This window comes from Chelonia mydas, chromosome 1 (genome assembly GCF_015237465.2).
Source record: "Chelonia mydas isolate rCheMyd1 chromosome 1, rCheMyd1.pri.v2, whole genome shotgun sequence".
Lineage (NCBI taxonomy): Eukaryota > Metazoa > Chordata > Testudines > Cheloniidae > Chelonia > Chelonia mydas.
In genome coordinates this window covers 292,309,793-292,329,592 of record NC_057849.1, presented here as the reverse complement: position 1 = coordinate 292,329,592, position 19,800 = coordinate 292,309,793, and the positions used below count along the sequence as shown (strand labels likewise).

General features: G+C 41.1%; 1 protein-coding gene across 1 annotated transcript in view; it reads right to left on the bottom strand.

Moving 5' to 3' along the window:
• The window catches only part of NELL2 (neural EGFL like 2), a 227,738-nt gene that overhangs the window by 33,718 nt on the left and 174,220 nt on the right, over nt 1–19,800 (bottom strand).

The following is a 19,800-nucleotide window of genomic DNA, read 5'->3' as shown; positions in this document are numbered from 1 at the left end:
GAGAGTCACCCTAACCAAAGTCTTAGTCTTGCATCGCTAGGTAGTTGAACTTGGACAGATAGAAAGAGAGGAGAGCTCCTACTTTTGGCTAGGAATGAATTCGTTGTGGCAAGGTCTCTGCTTAAGGATCATATATGACATTGAACCCCCTTCCACTGTGCAAAAATTGAGCTGCGTGAACTCTAGTCAGGGCCCTTCTTCCCAGCACTACGAGAGCTGGGTTAGATTGTGGCACGTCTGGACTGGGCCTGGTACAAAGAAGGCATTGTGGCAAGAGGCATAAGGTGTCTCTTCATGGAAACCAGGCAGTGCTTCCACCTTTAATGTTTGTCCTTGGCCGAGTGCACTAACAGACTCTAGGACTTCACTAACTACCAACAGCAAACCATGAGTGGGATGCAGCCAAGTGGAAAAGGAGAAAATGGTGTGTTAAAGGGATATTTACTCATTGGATGTTCACACAAGCAGATGGGGAAACTGAGGCAAAGGACTACTGTCAAAGACAGTATGGGGTGGGTGTTTTATTATTTGTATAAAATATTGTTGATATATTGTTGTTGTGTTTTCCCCTTCAATAAACCTTTCCTTGTTTTATACACAGACTCACAGCTTGTGAGAGGGCAAGTATTGCCTGTCAAGGGCATGCAGGGAAGGTGTTTAAATTTTCTCGTGTTGGTGACTGATTGAAACATCATTGAACCTGGTGCGTGTGCAGCCTTTCATTTAAGATAGCTCTAAGAAACAGTTAAGCTTCTTTATGAAACAACAGCAGGCTCCACCCAAATCACTGACTCATGTGAGACCTCTCAGGAATTTGAACTATATGAGAAAGGGGCTTGGTTGAGTATTGTTTTTGCTAGAGGTGTGTATGTGCATGTGAGAGAGAAACAGGAGAATCACATCGAAACACACACAGAGGTAGAGCAAATAGCCAGACTCTGCCTGAATAAGCACTGAGAGCCTAGCCCTGAGAAAAGCCTAGAGAAAGTGCTTTTGAGCTGCGTGCTTCCTGAAAGGACCTTGGACGTTGGAGCAAGAAACTAATTCCTGTGGTTTGATTCCTCCTGTGTTCAGGGAAACAGGAGTTTGTACATTCTTTGTACATGCATGGAATTGCATCAGAGACCTGACTCCATTGTTGTTCATTTCTCCTCCTAACAGAAAGAACTCAAAGGGCTCCAAACTTTAAGTTTGGCTAAACACGTAGGTCAAAAATATTCATGGTAAATAGGCCCAATGGCCTGTGATGGGTTATTAGATGGGGTAAGATCCGAGTTACCCGGGAAAGAATTTTCTGTAGTATCTGGCTGATGAATCTTGCCCATATGCTCAGGGTTTAGCTGATCGCCATATTTGGGGTCGGGAAGGAATTTTCCTCCAGGGCAGATTGGAAGGCCCTGGAGGTTTTTCGCCTTCCTCTGTAGCATGGGGCACGGGTCACTTGCTGGAGGATTCTCTGCTTCTTGAAGTCTTTAAACTACGATTTGAGGACTTCAATAGCACAGATATAGGTGTGAGGTTTTTTTGTAGGAGTGGTGGGTGAAATTCTGTGGGCTGCGTTGTGCAGGAGGTCAGACTAGTGGTCCCTTCTGACCTAAATATCTATGAATCTATGAATCAAAAGGGGGTTACACCAAGTTTCGGGGGGGGGGGAGGGAGTGGAGGGGTGCTCAAGCCAGTACTGTTTGTTAATTTTAAGAGGAACTTCTGGATATTTGAATCCAGATTTTTTTGCTGCCAACACCACCAGGCAGAAATGATTTGATTAAAAATTGAGAATTTTTAAACATGTTTACAGAATTCAGTAAATCAGCATTTCCTAAACAGCCAACATACTCTGGACCCTCAGCCTGCACTGCTATTCTTTAGTGTGAAATCAACTCGATGTGGCACAAAACTGAGGAACTGTAGAAAAGGAGTGAACGTACTGTACAATTTTGTTTTTCTTGGCTTACTCCTAAAAATACAAGTTTGCAAATTAATTTTGGCAGGTTTTCAATGATAAATAATAAATATCTATTTCAACTGGAGACTGAAGCCTTAGGAATATATTTGGTGCATATAGATACCCACGCAATGACAAGCAAGAGAGAGAGAAAAAAGATATAAGGATGGAAGCATTATAGACCTTATTTCCACTAATAGTAGAATGTCTCATAATTCATAAAAGAAAGAGCTTAGAATGAGTTATGAAGGTCATTCCTTATTTCCTTCATATATGGCAAGAAATTCTATTATGGTACTGTCCAGCTGCATTGTACATGTTCCATTATGCCATTTTAAGAACCTAATACTTCAAATGTTTGCTTTTATTTCTTTTAATAAACGAATCATGTGATTTCCCAGAACAAAATAATAAATATTTGGACACTTCAAAACATCCTCCACAGGCATATTTTAATAAAATATTAGAACTGTCTTTCTCCTCAAACATTTTTGCCTAAAGTTACTTTTTCTGATCTCCTACACATGAGAGAGTATAGACCTGCTCACGCCAAACAAAACACTTCCCTTCTCCCCCAAGCCCTCTAAAAAAAGTAAACCTGGATAAAATTTGGCTTTTAGCATTTTCAGCCTTGGAGTAGAAAAAAATCTTTTGTTATTTCACAAATACTCTGAGGAAAGCAGAGAAAAAATATAGAAGTCAGTCAGAGTATAACTCAGAGAGAGAAACCGGAGAGAAAAAAAGACCCAAATAAAAGCAAGCAGTGCAGGCCACTATACAGGAAGAGAGAGAGGAGATGAGGTAAGTATGGTTCATGCCTGAAGGAATCATGGTTCATCCACATATGCTGTTTATGAGAGTATAATTCTCAGTTTCTTTATCCTTTATGTACATGGAAGTGGAATGCCCCCATTTCAGCCCTGTGCGATAGTCCCTCTTTCAGTTTGTTTTTCCTCATCCCCAGTCCCCATTTTGAAAAATATAGAAATACACTTAGTACTTTTGGGACAGGCTACTTTTGCTTCCCCCAATTTTGAAATGTTACTGATGGCCTCCTTGGCAATGATCTTAGTGCTCTGGATCTCCCCAGGATATCATTTAGGCCAAGAGCTTAGCAGGATTCAAGAAATGATTAAATATTTCTACAGATAATGAGAACACACACAGTTACATTACACAGAAATATATATATATATGTATATGATGCTTATGCATCAGGACCTAAGCCAAACACTAAGCAATGGGGTCTAAAGTTATGCCATAAATGTCCACTATCAGAGACAGGATACTGAAGTAGATGGAACACTGCTCTGATCTGTATGGCAATTTCTAAGTTCCTGTGAGCTAATTCTCTTTCTTTTGCATTTGGGTTGCAAAAGAGATTCCTGCAGAATTCCACAGAATTCTCTGGGCCTTCAAAAGCTGTTCACTCTTGCAGCAAACAGTTTTTAACACAGACACAAATGGCCATACATCGCTAATAGCAGTAATACTACAATCACAATTGTCCTGCTATATTTACCACTTATTGGTCAGTGAAAAATTAGGCAGGCAAGGATTTAAAAAAAGGTTGCCTAAAATTAGGTTCTAAATCCCTTAGTTAGGCTCTAAAATAAATGATCTCAGTAAGAGCTAAGGTGTACTCTTAACTTGAAAATCAGGTTACTGTGGTCCCAGTCCTACAAAGACTTATGTGAAGGATTAGCTTTCAGCATACAAGCGGTCCTGCTGAAGTCAAAGGGTCTATTCATGTGCCTAAAGTAAAACATCTGTGCAAGACTTTGCAAGATCTTTGGTCCTTGTTTAGGTTCATAACTAAGGATTTAGTAGCCTACCTTTGCCAAGGCTTGCAAAAGTGGGTGCCAAGAGGTTTATATTACAACTCTATGAAGACAAAGGTTTATAACTATCAGAGACACTGGAGGCTTAGAGAAACTATTTGGAAAAGACCTGTAGTAGAAAAATCAATAATTTAAGAAGTTTCTCATTAAATGACTAATTAAATGCGTATTTAGACTATATCAATCCATTTAATATTCAAGTGTATGAACAAGGGGGCACAGTTACTGTATTCCCACCACTGAAATCAAGAAATATTCGTTATGGAGGTTGTATGTTTACACACTCGGGAAGAGGACACTGTATTTGTCTATATTTGGTCCATATTTTGAATTTTATCTTTGCAACTATAAGTAATGGGATCTTAAATTAAGCTTAAATTCTGCAAAAGGTAAAGGCAAAGACACCCCTCCCCCTCTCATACACACACATCAGAGAAAGTTTTCCACCTGGCACTGGTAAATGGATCTCTCAATCCCTCAGTAACAGAAAATTGGGGAATTAAAGGCAATTAATAAAGAAAATAATAATACTTAAAATGTATATGGCACTTTCTATTTTCCAAGCACTGTGCAAGTGTTAAATAGCCAATCCTCACAACTTCTTGCATAGCAGGTATGCGTTACTACCCCTCGCTGTACAGAAGAGGAACGTTCACAGATAGATTGTGTCACTTGCCCTAGCTCTGTGGTAGAGCCAGGAATAGAACTGAGGAGTTGATTTCATCTAGTCCCTGTCTCAGTCCACTAGACCATGTTGCCTCAGAGAAAAAGAAAAAGGAAGGAAAGAAAGAAAGAAAACATATGAAACTGACCAAACATCCACACACACCCAACACATTACAAAACTGAAGGAGAACTATGACATTGGAGAAACTTGACACAAGCAGCTCAAACAAAATTTGAAAATAGTTTCAGGAATTACTTAAGTATGTTACTAGAAAGGGTTTGGTTTTTTTTCTGTTTCTACAATGGTCAATACTGATGGTGGATGAAGACGACATGATGACAAATGACAAATGACATTTATTTTTTGAAGTGTTACAGACATTTCTGCAGCACAATACAAAGTCTTTAAAGCTTCTAAAACTGTAGCTCATTCCCCTCTGCTTTCACAATGAGAGAATCCAAGATGGCAGCTGTAATCAAGTTCCCTGAGACCACTTTAGAAAGTTTCATTTGGTTCTGAAAAATCGTATGAGCAAATACAATTGAAAAGAGCATTTTAAAGCAAAATAAAACTTTCAAAGCGTCTAAAGCCACCAGCTGTTGTTTCTCTTCTTATTGAGAGAAAATACAGATGGTGACTATGATTAGTCCAGCCTCCCAGAGGACACTGCAGCCAACCAGAAACTAGCTAATTCAGAGAAATATAGCTTTCCCATTTGCTTATCTCATAGCTAATTTGTTGATTAGCATGGAAGACTTTTTCTGCAGTTTTATTCATTAGCTATTTTAGAATTGGTTAATCAGTACTTTCAAAACTTCTATAAAAAGATACATTTTCTAGCAATATGACTAGTTGCTAGTGATTCCATTTAGAATATGCTTTAAAACAAGAGCACATCTCTTTTCAGTAGTAATAAGCATGGTCCAGTAGCTAGAGGAACGGAAGTCAGGAGGCTATATATTCTGCTTGACTTTCTGCCCCTGACTTCCCATCTGACTCTTGGTGTTCACTTAGGTTCCCTATGCCTCATTTCCTACACTGTAAAATGCTTACAAACGTTTTTTGAAATGATGTGAGCTTTATGGCTGAAAAATGATAGATAGTAGTATTGGGTTTTGTAGGCAACACATGACTCTTGGAAACTCAGCCTCAGAGCTGCTTGAAGTTTGATGAATTAATTTGTCTTATCTAAAATAATGTTTAATTTATGGGACAAAATAGCATTTTGCAGAAATTATACAGTTACATTTTGGAATTTAATTTAATATCTTAAATCACACACAGAGAAGATTACTGCAATCCAGACACAAACTTTATTACGTTACCTACTGCTAGATTGTCTCAAGCACAAGAAAGAGGTGCTACATTATTTGGAATGGGAAATGTAAGTTTTATTATTATACATTTGGATGATTGCATTGCTATTGTGTGGTGGAGAAGCATGTCCATACACTATTGATGGAAACTGAAATGCAAGGTGCCGTGCAATTAAAACTGTCACCAAAGCAGAGAGGGAATCATAGCACAAGGTTATGCAACTAACTGTTCTTAGTTATGCATTCTTAGTTATGCAACTAACTGTTAGTTATGCAACTAACTGTAGGGCTTGTAAATTTGAGGGTAAAGAAATTAAGAAATCATAGCTCTGTGTTTTCTGAAAACCCCAGATATCTGATGGGTTCATAGGCCATCCTCAGTTAACCTTATTTAAACCAGATCTAATCTGGAAAATTTAAAGAGGTTGTGCTGATCAGTACCAATTTAGGTTTTGTATTTCTGTTTGCACAGTGGAGATCACAACTGTAGGATTGGTTTCAGAGTAACAGCCGTGTTAGTCTGTATTTGCAAAAAGAAAAGGAGTACTTGTGGCACCTCAGAGACTAACCAATTTATTTGAGCATAAGCTTTTGTGAGCTACAGCTCACTTCATCAGATGCATTCAGTGGAAAGTACAGAAGATCTTTTTATACACACAAACCATGAAAAAATGGGTGTTTACCACTACAAAAGGTTTTCTCTCCCCCTACCCCACTCTCCTGCTGGTAATAGCTTATCTAAAGCGATCACTCTCCTTACAATGTGTATGATAATCAAGTTGGGCCATTTTCAGCACAAATCCAGGTTTTCTCCCTACCCCCTGCCCCCCACAAACCCACTCTCCTGTTGGTAATAGCTTATCTAAAGTGATCACTCTCCTTACAATGTGTATGATAATCAAGGTGGGCCATTTCTGGAAATGGATAGGGGTCAGGGTGGTCAGAGGGCGAGGAACAGAGGGGTTGAATGGGGGCAGGAGTCCTGGGGGGGCAGTCAGGAAGGAAAGGGGGGGTTGGATGGGGTGGCGGGGGGCAGTCAGGGGCAGGGGTTCCGGGGGGTGGTCAGGGGACAGGGAGAAGGGGTGATTGGATGGGGCACGGGTCCCGGGGGGGCAGTCACGAATGAGAGGAAGGATTGGATGGGGCGGGGGGTCCGAGGTGGTCAGGGGACAGGGAGCGGGGGGGGGGGGGGTGGATGGGGCAGGAGTCCCAGGGGGGCCATCAGGGACAGGGAACTGGGGGAGTTGAATGGGGCAGGAGTCCCAGGGGGCTGTCAGGGGGCGAGAAGCAGGGGGGGGGGTCAGATAGGGGGTGGGGGCCAGGACATGCCTGGCTGTTTGGAGAGGCACAGCGTCCCCTAACCAGCCCTCCATATAATTTCAGAAACAATTTCTGTGACTGACAATCTTTTTTTCAATTTCCTGTTAGTAAATATGAAAGTAACTGTAAATCTAATGGACAATTGCTACTTTTGCTGTCAGTCAGTCAGTCAGCTGAAGTTTGACAGTACCGTGCCTTACACTAACAATTCAGCCAATTTATTAACTGTCTACTAAATTTAATCTGCAATGTGGGATATGCAGTATTATTGTTCCTTAAGGTGACAAACCTCTTCAAACTTTATGATACTGTTAAACTACCAGGATCAAGTGCCACAAGTCCTGGAGCTAGTCTATGGTCTAAATCCTGCAGACCCTTTTTAAGGCCAAAGTATGCCCACTTGTGAAACGTTTGGTGGGGGAAATGACTGAGAGGAGAGTCACTGGAAGCAATGCACAGCAAATCTCTTGCTTTTTAATTCCTGGAAAGGATTTTCTGAATTCACTGGGAGGGAGAGGTGAGCTTGGCCTGGAAACTAGAGCCGGAGTACATTTGTAATAGAATGGACAACTGCAGCTGTCGTAAAGAAAAAGAATTCAGCACCTAGATCATATGTGATTGAGGCCAACAGGGAAGAGTTCTACAGAAACCATCAGTTTGCTCCTCAGAAAGAGCAAACTCGACAGATGCCAGATGCAGCACAAGAAGAAGATGACTCAAGGATTCTAGTCTGACTAGCCAGCCATTTCACCTAATGGACAGCCAGATGACCAAGCTGTTATGCATTTGAGTTCTGCAATAAGAAAAACAGTATGATTTAGAGACAGACTGATCTGTACTGAACTTCAAAGAGTGTGATAGTGAAAAATTTTTAAATGCTAAGAATGTAGAACTTAAAAGGGGGAAGATGTAATGGAATGCTAAACTCTATTATACTATTCAGCCATTACGTAGTGCTGTGTGCAACATACCTCACTGAAGCTAATCTCAGACATACCTGGCAGAACATTAAAGAATCTTATGTTGAAAACAAGTTCTGTAGCCAGTCTATATCTGGTACAAGAACATGACAACATTATTCCCATGAATCAACAGGGCTAGTCTCAGCCATATTGCTAGGGTGGATGGGACAGGTCAGCATTCTGGCCAACCTCTCCCCCTGCCTGGTTGCCCACCTGGCCCTAATCAGGCAGCTGCCTGGGAAGCAAGATAAAACATGTTTTTTTCCTGTTCTCCCAAAATGGATTATTTTTTAATAATTTTTCCTCCCATGAGAAATTTGAACTGTTGACCCTTTGTCCTGATTCAGGGCACATTTTCTTTTTCAAAAACTTTAAATTATTTGCAGGAGTGAAATGCCCTTTTCCAGACAGCTCTGCTCAGAAGTTATGCTGCCACTGTTTCATATTTCTGCACCTGGTCCCAGCCCTTCCTCTTTACTTGAATGAAAGCATCATTAACTCTCATGCAGATTAGAACAGGAGTACACCCAGAAGAGAGCTAGCTCTTAAGCTCCACCCATTCTTTAACCCTCCCAACCTGTTAGCTTCCATTTATCTTGGGAAAGGGGGGAAGCCTCTCCCTGATTTCTACCAGTTTCTGCTCCTCTCTATCTGAGTAGAGGGGAATACTTAGCCTTCAGTTAATGGAAGTTTTGCCTGAATAGAGGCTGCAGAATTTGTTCCCACACTGCTCAGCGTTCTTTAGGATGTAGTCTACTAAGTGCTCCGCAGGGTGACTTTGTAGACAGGAAAATTCGGGATTTTTTTTGTACAGACAGCTAAATGGCTTAGAAAAATGTATTGCCCTGGATATCCTGATATCACAAAGCATCCATTGTAATTGACCCTAGTTTGACTTTTATTAAATCTTGGTATATTTCTTACTTGATGAAGGGTGCAGACATTAATGGTCACCTGTTTTATCTTTATACGTGCAGAACTGGGCATCCATTTGTCTTGAACACTAAAAAGGAAGGTGATTTATGGGAGTAAAGCTCTGAACATGTTGCACTGAATGTTACAGCTCCTTCACCCAGACTCTAGCTTAATAGAATTCCTGCCTCATCCAAGTCCTGATCTACAGAAACATTTTACAACGTTGAGCTGTAAGCAGCAACATGCTTTCTGGGTCCCAGTTTTTCTTATTGCTGGTTAAAAATATCAAAATAATCCTGACAGACATTGATAGTTGAGTTGTCGTTAAACCACATTAAGCCATACAATTATTTTTTAGGACAGCTCTTATTGGAATTTATTTCTTAATAAAAAATAATTTGGAGAAACAGAGGGATAATATCTAAAGATTATGGGTGTGATGGGGCGTCTGCCCCACACTGGTGGAGAAAGGGTTAAAAGCAGCCCTGGGGAGGCTCCACAGCAGCCGACCAATGAGAGAGGGATTGCAATGAGCAGCAATCAGGGCAGAGCAGGCCCATATATAAAGAGAGCTGCGGGGCAGAGGGGGCAGTTCCCTCTTGGGTGCTCAGGGAGAAGGGATTGGGTCCCTGAAGGGCTGAGGGAACCGCCCGCACCCTGGACAGAGCAGTGCTGGGTCAGGGGAGCGAGCAGGAGCTTCAGCCTGATTGTCTGAAAGACTGAAGCCCTGATAAAGGGGCAGAGAAGGTGCTAGGGCTACAGATAAGCGGCCCAGGGAAACGAATGGTGGGGGTTGAAGGAGATGCAGCATGTCACTGCCACCTAGAGGGTCCCTGGGTCAGGACTTGGAGTAGTGGGCAGGGCTGGGTCTCCCAACCCCCACCACGGAGGGGTGTGGCCAGTGAAGGGCTGAAGTTTGCCACTGAGGCAAGTGGCTAGAACCTTGGGCTGCAGTCGGCCATGGAGGCAAGTGGCTGGACAGAGGACTGCTGTTCCAAGAATGGAATGGGGCACAGCCGGAGGGCTGTGTCTTGAGGAGGGTGCCGCGATCCTTGAGGCGACGCAGGTCCAGAGCAGAAGTGATGGAGGCAAGACACCACCGGAAGAGGTCACTCTGTGAAAAGACTGTGCTAATTCCCAGAATGACCAGCAGGAGGCGCCACAGTGGTGAGTCTTGCACCATTACAATTGGCCTCATTCTTAGCTAGTGTAAGCAAGCATAGCATCACTGACTTTGGTGGAGCTACATCAATTATGCCAACTGGGATCTGGGTCCAGTTTTTTCAGAGACTGAGGGAGGGGGAGATTACTTTTTTCCAAATTTGACAAGAAGTAAAACAGAAGACACAACAGATATTTGATTTTAACAAAAGGGAAAAAAAACAATAGAAGATGAATGGATGTTTCTGAATCATTAGAAAAGATTGACAGACAGCAATTTGTTTTGTTTGTTTTTAATTTTTGCTACATATTCTGAAACAGATTGGAGATGTTTAATGTTAAAAAAAGTAAAGACTGGTTGCTTCAAATGTGAATCTTGAGCTGACCAGCAGAGGCCAGAACTTTATAAAAGAACTAAACAAAAACCAAAAAAACCCCGCACACAACCCTGCGTACCTCTTAATGCTCTAAGAGCCTCAACCGGTATGATGTTGAAAAGGCTCATCTCTGTTTGACCTCAGTGGGAGTTGAAGGTGCTCAGTACCTCACAAGATCAGGCCCTTACTTTGCTGTTGCACTTTGCAGTGACTGTACTCACAGCAAGCATCCCATATAAATAGAAGCTGTGCACTCGAAACAAGGCTATGCAGAAAATAGCTCCAGACCCTGTTGTTTTATGCAAAATATAATATCCTGGGAGTGAGAGAGAAAGCAGAGGATTGAAAGTTACTTTGCATTCTCCATTCTAGATCAGCCAAACAAGATTTTGGCAGACCTTAATTGGTGTCTAGGACGTGACATTGCACAGTCCGGGTTTGTCCTGCTCCTGCTGGGCTAGCTGGTCACCTTGTATTACACTGAATGTTTTTGCATAAAATCCAAGTTAATTAGCCACATGTCACAACAACAGATAATTATAAAATGGTTAGGATATGATGGATGTTAACTGCCGATATATAGAGGGACTAAAGCAATTCTGAATAAAGCAACCTGAGAGTATTAAAAGTGCCCCAAACAGAGCTTCAGATGTATGTATTCATTATTTCCTAAAGGTACTTTCTTGAACTGGAGTACAGCCAAGAAGAAGAAACTGAATGAAAGCCCTCCCCAAGTGTAAAGAAGGCTTGAGGGCCCTGCCAACAACTCACACTGCTCTGGTGCTGCATAAGGCAAGATGGGCAGGATATCAGAATGCCAAATTTAAGATTTCTACCTTGCATGAAGGATCTGAAGGTTTCTGGCCAGTTTTCTGAAGTCAGTGGAATTACAGTGGTGTAATATTAGTGAAAGTAAGAGGGAATTCACGCCCCTTTTTCTGAATTCTAATTTCATCGTAACATTATGGTATTATGGAAACTTACAACTCCAAGCCACTATTAAATTTGTATCAAATCTGAAAAAATATTGGGACTGATCCTCAGCTGATATAAACTAAGATAGCTCAGGATCTGGGTCACTGTTATTAGGCTCTTCATGCCCTAACCTAGCACAGTAGATACATCCGGTAGCTTTTACCTCCATCAACATGAAACCTAGATAAACCAGTGACGACGAATTTGGTGATTTCAATCTATTCCCCCAAAAATGTTTGTCCACACTGTCACAGTTCCCCCTCTATGGTCCACCAAGGGTACCTGCTCTCACACTTCCAGCTCCCCACCCATCAACTTTTTTGGGCAGAGACATGAGTCTCTATCCACCCTGATGGAGATAATTCCAGGTAGCCTACACTATGAAGTCAGCAAGTCAGACTTGGCTCAGCAAGCCTGCTTTGCTTTTCTCTTCAAAGGCTAATAACAGCGTAATTGCCCACTGTTAAGTTACCACACAGCTCTTTCTATACAAGCACATTTATTCTTAAAGCAGAAGCATTGCAAAAAGACAACATTAAAAAGAATGAAAGGACATACATGCTAATACATTTACCAGAGATCAGCCCAGTTTCCACAAGGGCTCTGGCAGGTGAACAGTCCTTCAAACCCCACCAAAGGGTTTATAAGTGTGGTTACAAGTTCATAACCATCCTGGTTCAGAACAAGCACAGTCATGAAAAATGTAGTTCCTCCTTCCTAGAAGTTAGGTCTTTGAACTGGAAATAAGTAATTCATAGACAATGGGTCTCTCCCCAGGACCTAGCTTCAAAGGCTGGGTTTTTGCGTAACCTGAGGAGTTACATTTGCATATACTCCCCCTACAGATTTCCTAGGAAACTCACTTAACTTTAAAAGTTCACATTGTTTCAAATAGTCCTTTGTAGCTCAGAACACTTCTCAAGGTTTACATTAGCCAGGTCTCCTCCCTACAGACTTTACGTATAATCCCGCAATAATATATAAGCATTTATATTTGGAATATAATGAACTGCTAAGATACTTAATTCAATAAAGTTTGTCTAGGATATTGCCATATCTGTCACATACTTCCCATAAGCCACCTCACCATTTGGAATGACTTCAAGACTCCAACTACTAAGAGATACAGACTCTGAAAAGCCAGGTTATTTTGTGTCTGATCAATATACTGGCAGAGCCTGAAGGGAAACTTCTTGTACACCTGATGTCTACTAAAATCTACTAATGTCATCAAAATCATTTATACAGATGTTTTTAAAATGGCACAATTATTCTTGAATTATAAGAGAGCAAAAGAGAAAGTACATGTGAGTAATATAAAAGATCTTTCAGACGCCAAAGTGTTTAAAAAAAATTGTGCAGGGGATTCCCTGTAACTTGACATCTTTAAACCATGATATGAGGACTTCAGTAACTCAGCCAGAGGTTAGAGTCTATTACAGGAGTGGGTGGGTGGCCTGCAATGTGCAGGAGGTCAGACTAGATGATCATGATGGTCCCTTCTGACCTTAAAATCTATGAGACATAATACTATTCATTTCAAAGTGGAATTACCCATTATCCTCAATGAAAGACTTAAACTTGATGGCTCTGTACTTCCCCATGAGTGTGCACATAACTGTACACTATCTGCTTTCCCTACTGCACTTTCATTTAAATGAACTTTTCCAACGGTTTTCCATATAGAATATTTATAGAGACTGAGTAGGCCTATTACATACACTGAACGGAGAGACCATGACAGCTCCAAGGAAGTTATTCTGTTCTACTAAACCAGTAAGTTACATTCAAAGTGACCAGCTTTAAGAAGGCCTGACTGTAGTGTAGTCAGCAATCCATTTCACTCCATATATCAGGGCAGGATTTAGGCAGACATGTGGTGATACTATGCCCCATATGCTGTATTCCTCAGTTATATGGGCTCTGTATCCCAGCGGTTTCAGGAAAAAAACCCATTTGTGTTTTACACCAAAGTCCTGTCTCTTCTTTGTTCTGAAGGACTGCGATGGGGTTTACAAACCCCACACTGGGCCAGAAGGGGTTAAAGGACAATACTGGGCCAAGATAGCCTTGCCGCTCCCGGTGGAGAGAAAGCTTAAAAGCGAGTCACTCAGCTCAGAAGGGAGGAGGCTGGAGTGGAAGAGGGACCTACCCTGAGGGCTGCTGAACAAGGGTACTGAAGAAGCCTCATTGTTTCCCTACATTGTTGTCTCTCATAGAGCCCAGGCTCCCCCACCAACTGCCCTTGCTGCATGAGAGGCATAAATCTCATTTTCACCGCCCTCCTCCAGTAAGGGGAGGATAAGGACAGTGAAATCCTGAGGTGAGGATAAGCCATGTACAAGGGTTAGAAACTGGACTTAGTGCCCTTCCACTTTGGAGGCAAGAGACTGGAAACGGGATGTGCTAACCATTAAGCCACCTGGCCCACAGAGGACTCTACTAGAGGGTCACTATAGCAATGTATGCAATTACTAGGAAGTTTATTATTTAGGGATTCTTTTTAAAATTTAATGTAAAATAAAGGACATTCAACCACAAACACTGGGTGATGCCATATTCATTTTTCGTACTTGTGAAAGTTTCCATTGACTGCAGTCAGTTCTGGGCATGGACCAAGGGTAGAAAATGTATTCTGAAATACTGAAAGCAATGTCAAAAGTTTAAAACACCTTAAATTAAAAAAAGAAAATTCCGATTGAAATGATCATTTGACATTTAAACCGGACCTATAACATTGTTTGTTGTTTGTTTTAGTTTCATCACAGGGAGCAATTAGACCCAGAGGCCAAGATTTTAAAAAGTGACTAAGTGATTGTTGGTGCTGGATTTGAGATCCCTAAAAAGAGGCTGATTTTTAGTAATGGTTGGAGAACAACCTCACCCTCTGAAAATCAGGTCCTTTAAGGTGTCTCAAGTCAGGCAACCCAAATCATTAGTCATTTTCCAAATCTTGAGCAGAGGATCTTCCTGAATCTGCACTTATTCAGAACTTTTTGTTTGTGCCTCTCTGTATTGACATTGGGCCTCTGATGCTATTAAAAATATTACCCCATACCCCTCAGACCAAGAACTGCAGATAGGGGACTTCCCTCAGGGGGGCACTAGGACCCATGCATTCTTCCCTTCCCCTCCCCCCCAGCCTTGTGGCCTTGTGGAAAGAAGCTACAGGGAGTAGCCAACCAGAGACTGAAACTAGCAGAGCAGCTGTAGTTCAAGCAGGGACTAAGGCCTGGTCTACACTGGGGGTGGGGATCGATCTAAGATATGCAACTTCAGCTATGAGAATAGCGTAGCTGAAGTTGACGTATCTTAGATCAACTTAGAATCACTTACTTCGCGTCCTCGCAGCTCAGGATTGACGGCCACTGCTCCCCTGTAGACTCTGCTTCCGCCTCTTGCAGTGGTGGAGTTCCGGAGTTGACGGCAGAGCGATTGGGGATCGATTTATCGCATCTACACTAGACGAGATAAATCGATCCCCAATAGATCGATCACTACCCGCCGATCCTGCGGGTAGTGTAGATGTGGCCTAAGGAACACTGATGGTGTAATCCAGTGGTCCCCAACCTTTCTTGTGAGAATAGCATATTGCTATTCCCAGAAGACTGGTGGGTGCCAGACACCCCGCCGCCGAAATGCTGCCGCCAAAAGGCGGCAGCGGGAAGAAGCGTCGCCGCTGAAATGCCACAGAGAAATGGCGTAATCAGATTGCTTCAGTTTTCACCTTTAAACATTCCATCCCCTGAGCTGATTGGGGATTAGTTCACTCCAACCCAGCCCACCCTTCGTCCATCTGCTTAGCTACTCCCCTCCCACAAAATCCACCTCAAAGGATTTAATAAACAAAAAAAATTGTGGCACTAACGTACTCTTTGCAAACAGTCACTCTGCTCGTGCTGCTTGTGCATTACACTTCTTGCCCACATCCCACAACGGTCTTGTCTATTTGGATTTTAAATTCTTTGGGTCATGGGCTGTCTCCTAATCTGTTTGTACAGTGCCTAGCACAAAGAGGCTGTGTTCTCAACTAGTGCCTAAACACTACTGTAAGACAAACACATAATAATATTAATAATTGCAAACCCTTAAAACATCAATCTGCCAGACAGTTTGTTGGGGTTCACCAAGAATGCAAGCCCATTTCTGGTGGTTGACTTTTTTGCATTTTCTTGTGAAAGGGTAGTCTTAATCAGTTTAGCTAGTAAAATATATTTCATTTTGAGAAATTTCCAAAGAAAACTGTTTTTCTAAAATGTCATGAGTTCTAAATGTGACATTGGAAAAGTTTATTGTGAGTTTCTAATACAATTTGGTATCTAGAACTTTTAATGTTTCTGCAACCAGCCATTCCAGTTCTTTCAGAAAGAGTTCAGTACTCTACAGGTTTCAATTACCATTTGTGTCATAGTTTGTTAGATTTAGGACCTACCTGGCCAGAGGCTAGCTGTGGTTCCTCTAGCTGAACACCAGGAACAAGAGATTAAATCAAAACAGTTCTCTTGTGATGCTAAAGGTGCTAAAATATTCCACCAGGTTTAGCAATACAAGCAAACTTAACAGGCTTTGTAGTAGCAAAAAAAAAGAAAAAAAAAAAAAAAAAAAAAAAAAAAAAAATATGAAAACAAATTATATTTCTGTACGTACAACTATCTTTTTCTACAAGCTATGAATACTGGAATAAAGGATTTTCTCACTATCCCCTGGGAATAATAATAATCTGAATCTTTCTATTATCATGGTCAATGCACCTTAATAAATTAATTTTAAGTTGCAGTAAAGAGCAACAGTCACACATGCTAAATATTAGTTCTATAGAAGCGGCACACACTCTAGAGAGATCTTATCTATAGCAATTACCTAGGCAAATCACTGACCTGAGTTGAATTTTAATCTTCCAAACTATAGATATTAGAAGAGAGCTTTAAAAATTAGTTATAAATATCAAATATATTTTGCATTTTCCTAGACCACTAAGTATTCACAAAACGTATTTTATTTGTGTGAGTTTCAACACACTATAACACTTACTTGGATAAAAACCCCACATGGGAAGAAGTCAAACCAGTGCATTTCCCTGAACTCTGCCTACACTGTATGATATTAGTGAGCATTCTTCTGGACATGGCTTTGGATGCTTTTAAGCTATTTTATCATAAATTTTAGTTCTACATTAATTTAAGTGAGCTGTTACAGAATACAGTGTAATGATTTGGAGTTATGTTAAACTGCATCTGAACAATTTAACTTAAATGACTGTTTGTATGATAATTTATTTTCAGTAGATTGTCATGACTGATTTATTGAGATTATTACTCTATAAATAATTGACAGCACAGAGCTGATTCTCTTGTCTGATGTAGATGCAGTTACGGAACGGAAATTATACCTAATCCTCCCCCCAAATGCTATATGTTCCCATCTGTTGCTTACAAAAACTGCCCCACAATCCTACACACACAGACCAAATCCTCCTACTTGATTGTGCCATAGCAACACAAAAATGGTCCGAGAAATGCTCACAAAAGCACAAAAAGGGGTGTGGCCTGTGAGAGGAATCAGGGAACAGCAAAAGTGCAGTAATAACCTTGGAGTATGCACTATTGCTATTTGGGATGAAATTCTCAGGATGCCTGGGAGCCCACTGTTAAAATTTTGGAAACAAATAAAAAGCAGAGTTGTGGCAATTTCTCTGCCTCTTACAGAGCACCCCAATCTTGGATATTAGTAAATGTCCCTCAGATAGAATTACTCTGGACTCTCAAATATTTCCAATGAGCAAATTTTGTGGGTTTGGAATGAAAAAGTCTGACACTGGCAGGTATTTCAAAAAATTTCTTGGGCACAGATATCCCCAGACTTCCCATAAATGTCTAAATCCCTCTTATTACACTACTAACACTGTGCTATACTATCAATTTTCAAGAGCAATGAATATAGTTGGTTGCTAAATGGTGCGTCTCCTCTTTTAGCATGGAGAAATGGTTTTGCTTAAATGGAAAGCAATCAACACATTTTCCATTCCCTCCCCCTCCTCTAGTCAGCGCCTGGGTTATCAAAGGCTCAGTGAGGGGCTTTTGGTGGAGCTCCTTGTTAAAATTATGGTCAGCACTTCACTGACCTTGACATGATTGCGGGAGGATAAGAAGTATTCAGAGAATTCCTATGCCTCTGCAAATGGTTGGTTATAGGACTTCATTTCCTCCCAGCAACACAGCCCACCCATGCAAAAAAAAAAAAAAAAAAGCGAGCAGCTGTGATCAGATGTGGTGTTTGAGCTGGAACCCACCTGATTTAGAGTAAGGGAGCTTGTGAAGTTTCTCTGCCCTTTACCTCTACACCATGGTCAAAATAGTGTGAATTTGTTGACCTTGCAGCATGATACAAATCACCTATTTATCCAGGCTTCTAGGGAGGGAGGACACAAAAGGCTGGTGATTGTGGATGCTGGGTTATTATATAGGTTTGATTTAATCTCTGGTAACCGTTTATAGTTACGGGGTGAGGAGCAACAGCTGGTCAATTGGTATGTGATTGTATGTTTTAATACTGCAAAGACTCCTATAACCTATGGGTAGACACTTCTTAAATATAGTATTGTAAAGTAAAACCATAATAAAATAAGAAGTGTGCAATTTAAAACTGCCCTTGGCAGCTTAAATCTATCCTTATTCCTCTCAGTGAGAGCACAGCCAAACAGTAGTGGTGAGGGAGGTGTCATTGCACCTTGAGGGATAAAGTGAGAACACACAAATGAATGAAGTGACAACTTTCCAATATGAATTATTTGTGATATGGATGTCCTGACCTTTCATACCAACAGGACATGACTCTTGGAAGCTGTATTCTATATTCAAAAGGAGTGTGCTGTTGGACTCAGATTTTCACTACGGAGGGCTCTCTGTCCATGACAGTTCTATGTCTGAATCAGCCAGATCTTGCCTGTTATGGAACAGGCTTGCTCTACTGTTGGTGCTTTGAAGGTATTTTGGATGGAATAGCATCCACTGTGTTTCCAAGTGACATATAAGTTAACTGGGATCCTGTTCCAGAGCTTGAAAGGAGGTGCAAAGTGCAGCTGGGCTATCGACATGTACATAGCAGCATTTGTTGTCAATGTTAATAGTCAAACCAGGTGACCAATCTCCTTGGATCCTTCTAACTGACCCCTACTGTTCCAGGTTATTCTTCTACTAGCACTGAAGTCTGTGACTCCTTTCTGGAAGTCGCTGGGCAATGGAAGACACTTCTCCCTGCAAAGTCAAATCTTTCAGTGGTCTGGGCTGCCATAGTGGCTCCTACACCACCTCCCATGATGGTCCATGGCTTAGGGGGTGTCCATGTGCAGATCACCACACTTATATCGACCTTAATTATGGATCATTAATTATCTTACTAAACTCAAGTTAAACATTTGGTAAAGCATATTAGGAAATGTACAGTGGATTTTCAAAAGCACTCAGCGCTCACTCAAACTATGCTCTCAAAATTTCCCATTGGCTTAAGGGAGTGAGAAGGCCAATGCTAAGGCTTGTGAATCCTCCCACTTTTAGTGTTTCATTAACTGTAACCGTGCAGTATGTTTTTGCTGATAACACTGAAACGCTGCAAACTGTATGTCCTATAAAAGGAAAAATATCAACAACATTATAAGCCATCTTATATCTAAAGCATTATTTTAGCATATAAACCACTAAAAGTAAAGACACCATGAAACCAAAACCATGAAACAGCTACATGAAAGAGACCTTTATATTTTGCCCCACATCACTTCCAACACTGCACAGCAAATACAACGGTCAAGAATGTTTGACATTCCTAGAGAAGATATCAACTACCGGGGGCTGCAGCTATCTTCACACAGCGCCCCTCCTGTGCAGAACAGCAATATCCATTCTAGTACTGTGACACAGAATGACAACAGGCAAATTTTTCACCTCTCAAATGAACCAGAACCGTTTTTGTATAAAAGTCTGAATTTTTACTAAATTGGACAATGTTTGTAAGTATAACAGAGGCAGTGCTCTAAAACTACCTCCTCGATCCCATGCTGAACATTTATTGAAGACAATATAGAACGGCAACAATAGTCCAATCACAGGGTGGCAGATTGTCCTTTTAGTAGGAATAGGGAGGCTAATCAATTAAAAAATCTTTCCCTTCTACCCTGAGGCCATTACTGTTTAGAATCCATTTAAAAATTCAGTAGCCAATAAAATGTTTGAAATTATTTTAATTAGAAAATTATTGACAAGCGCTCAAGGTGCTAAATATGAGCAATCAGATACTTTTGTTTGGTAAAGCATCCCTGCTAGTGTAAT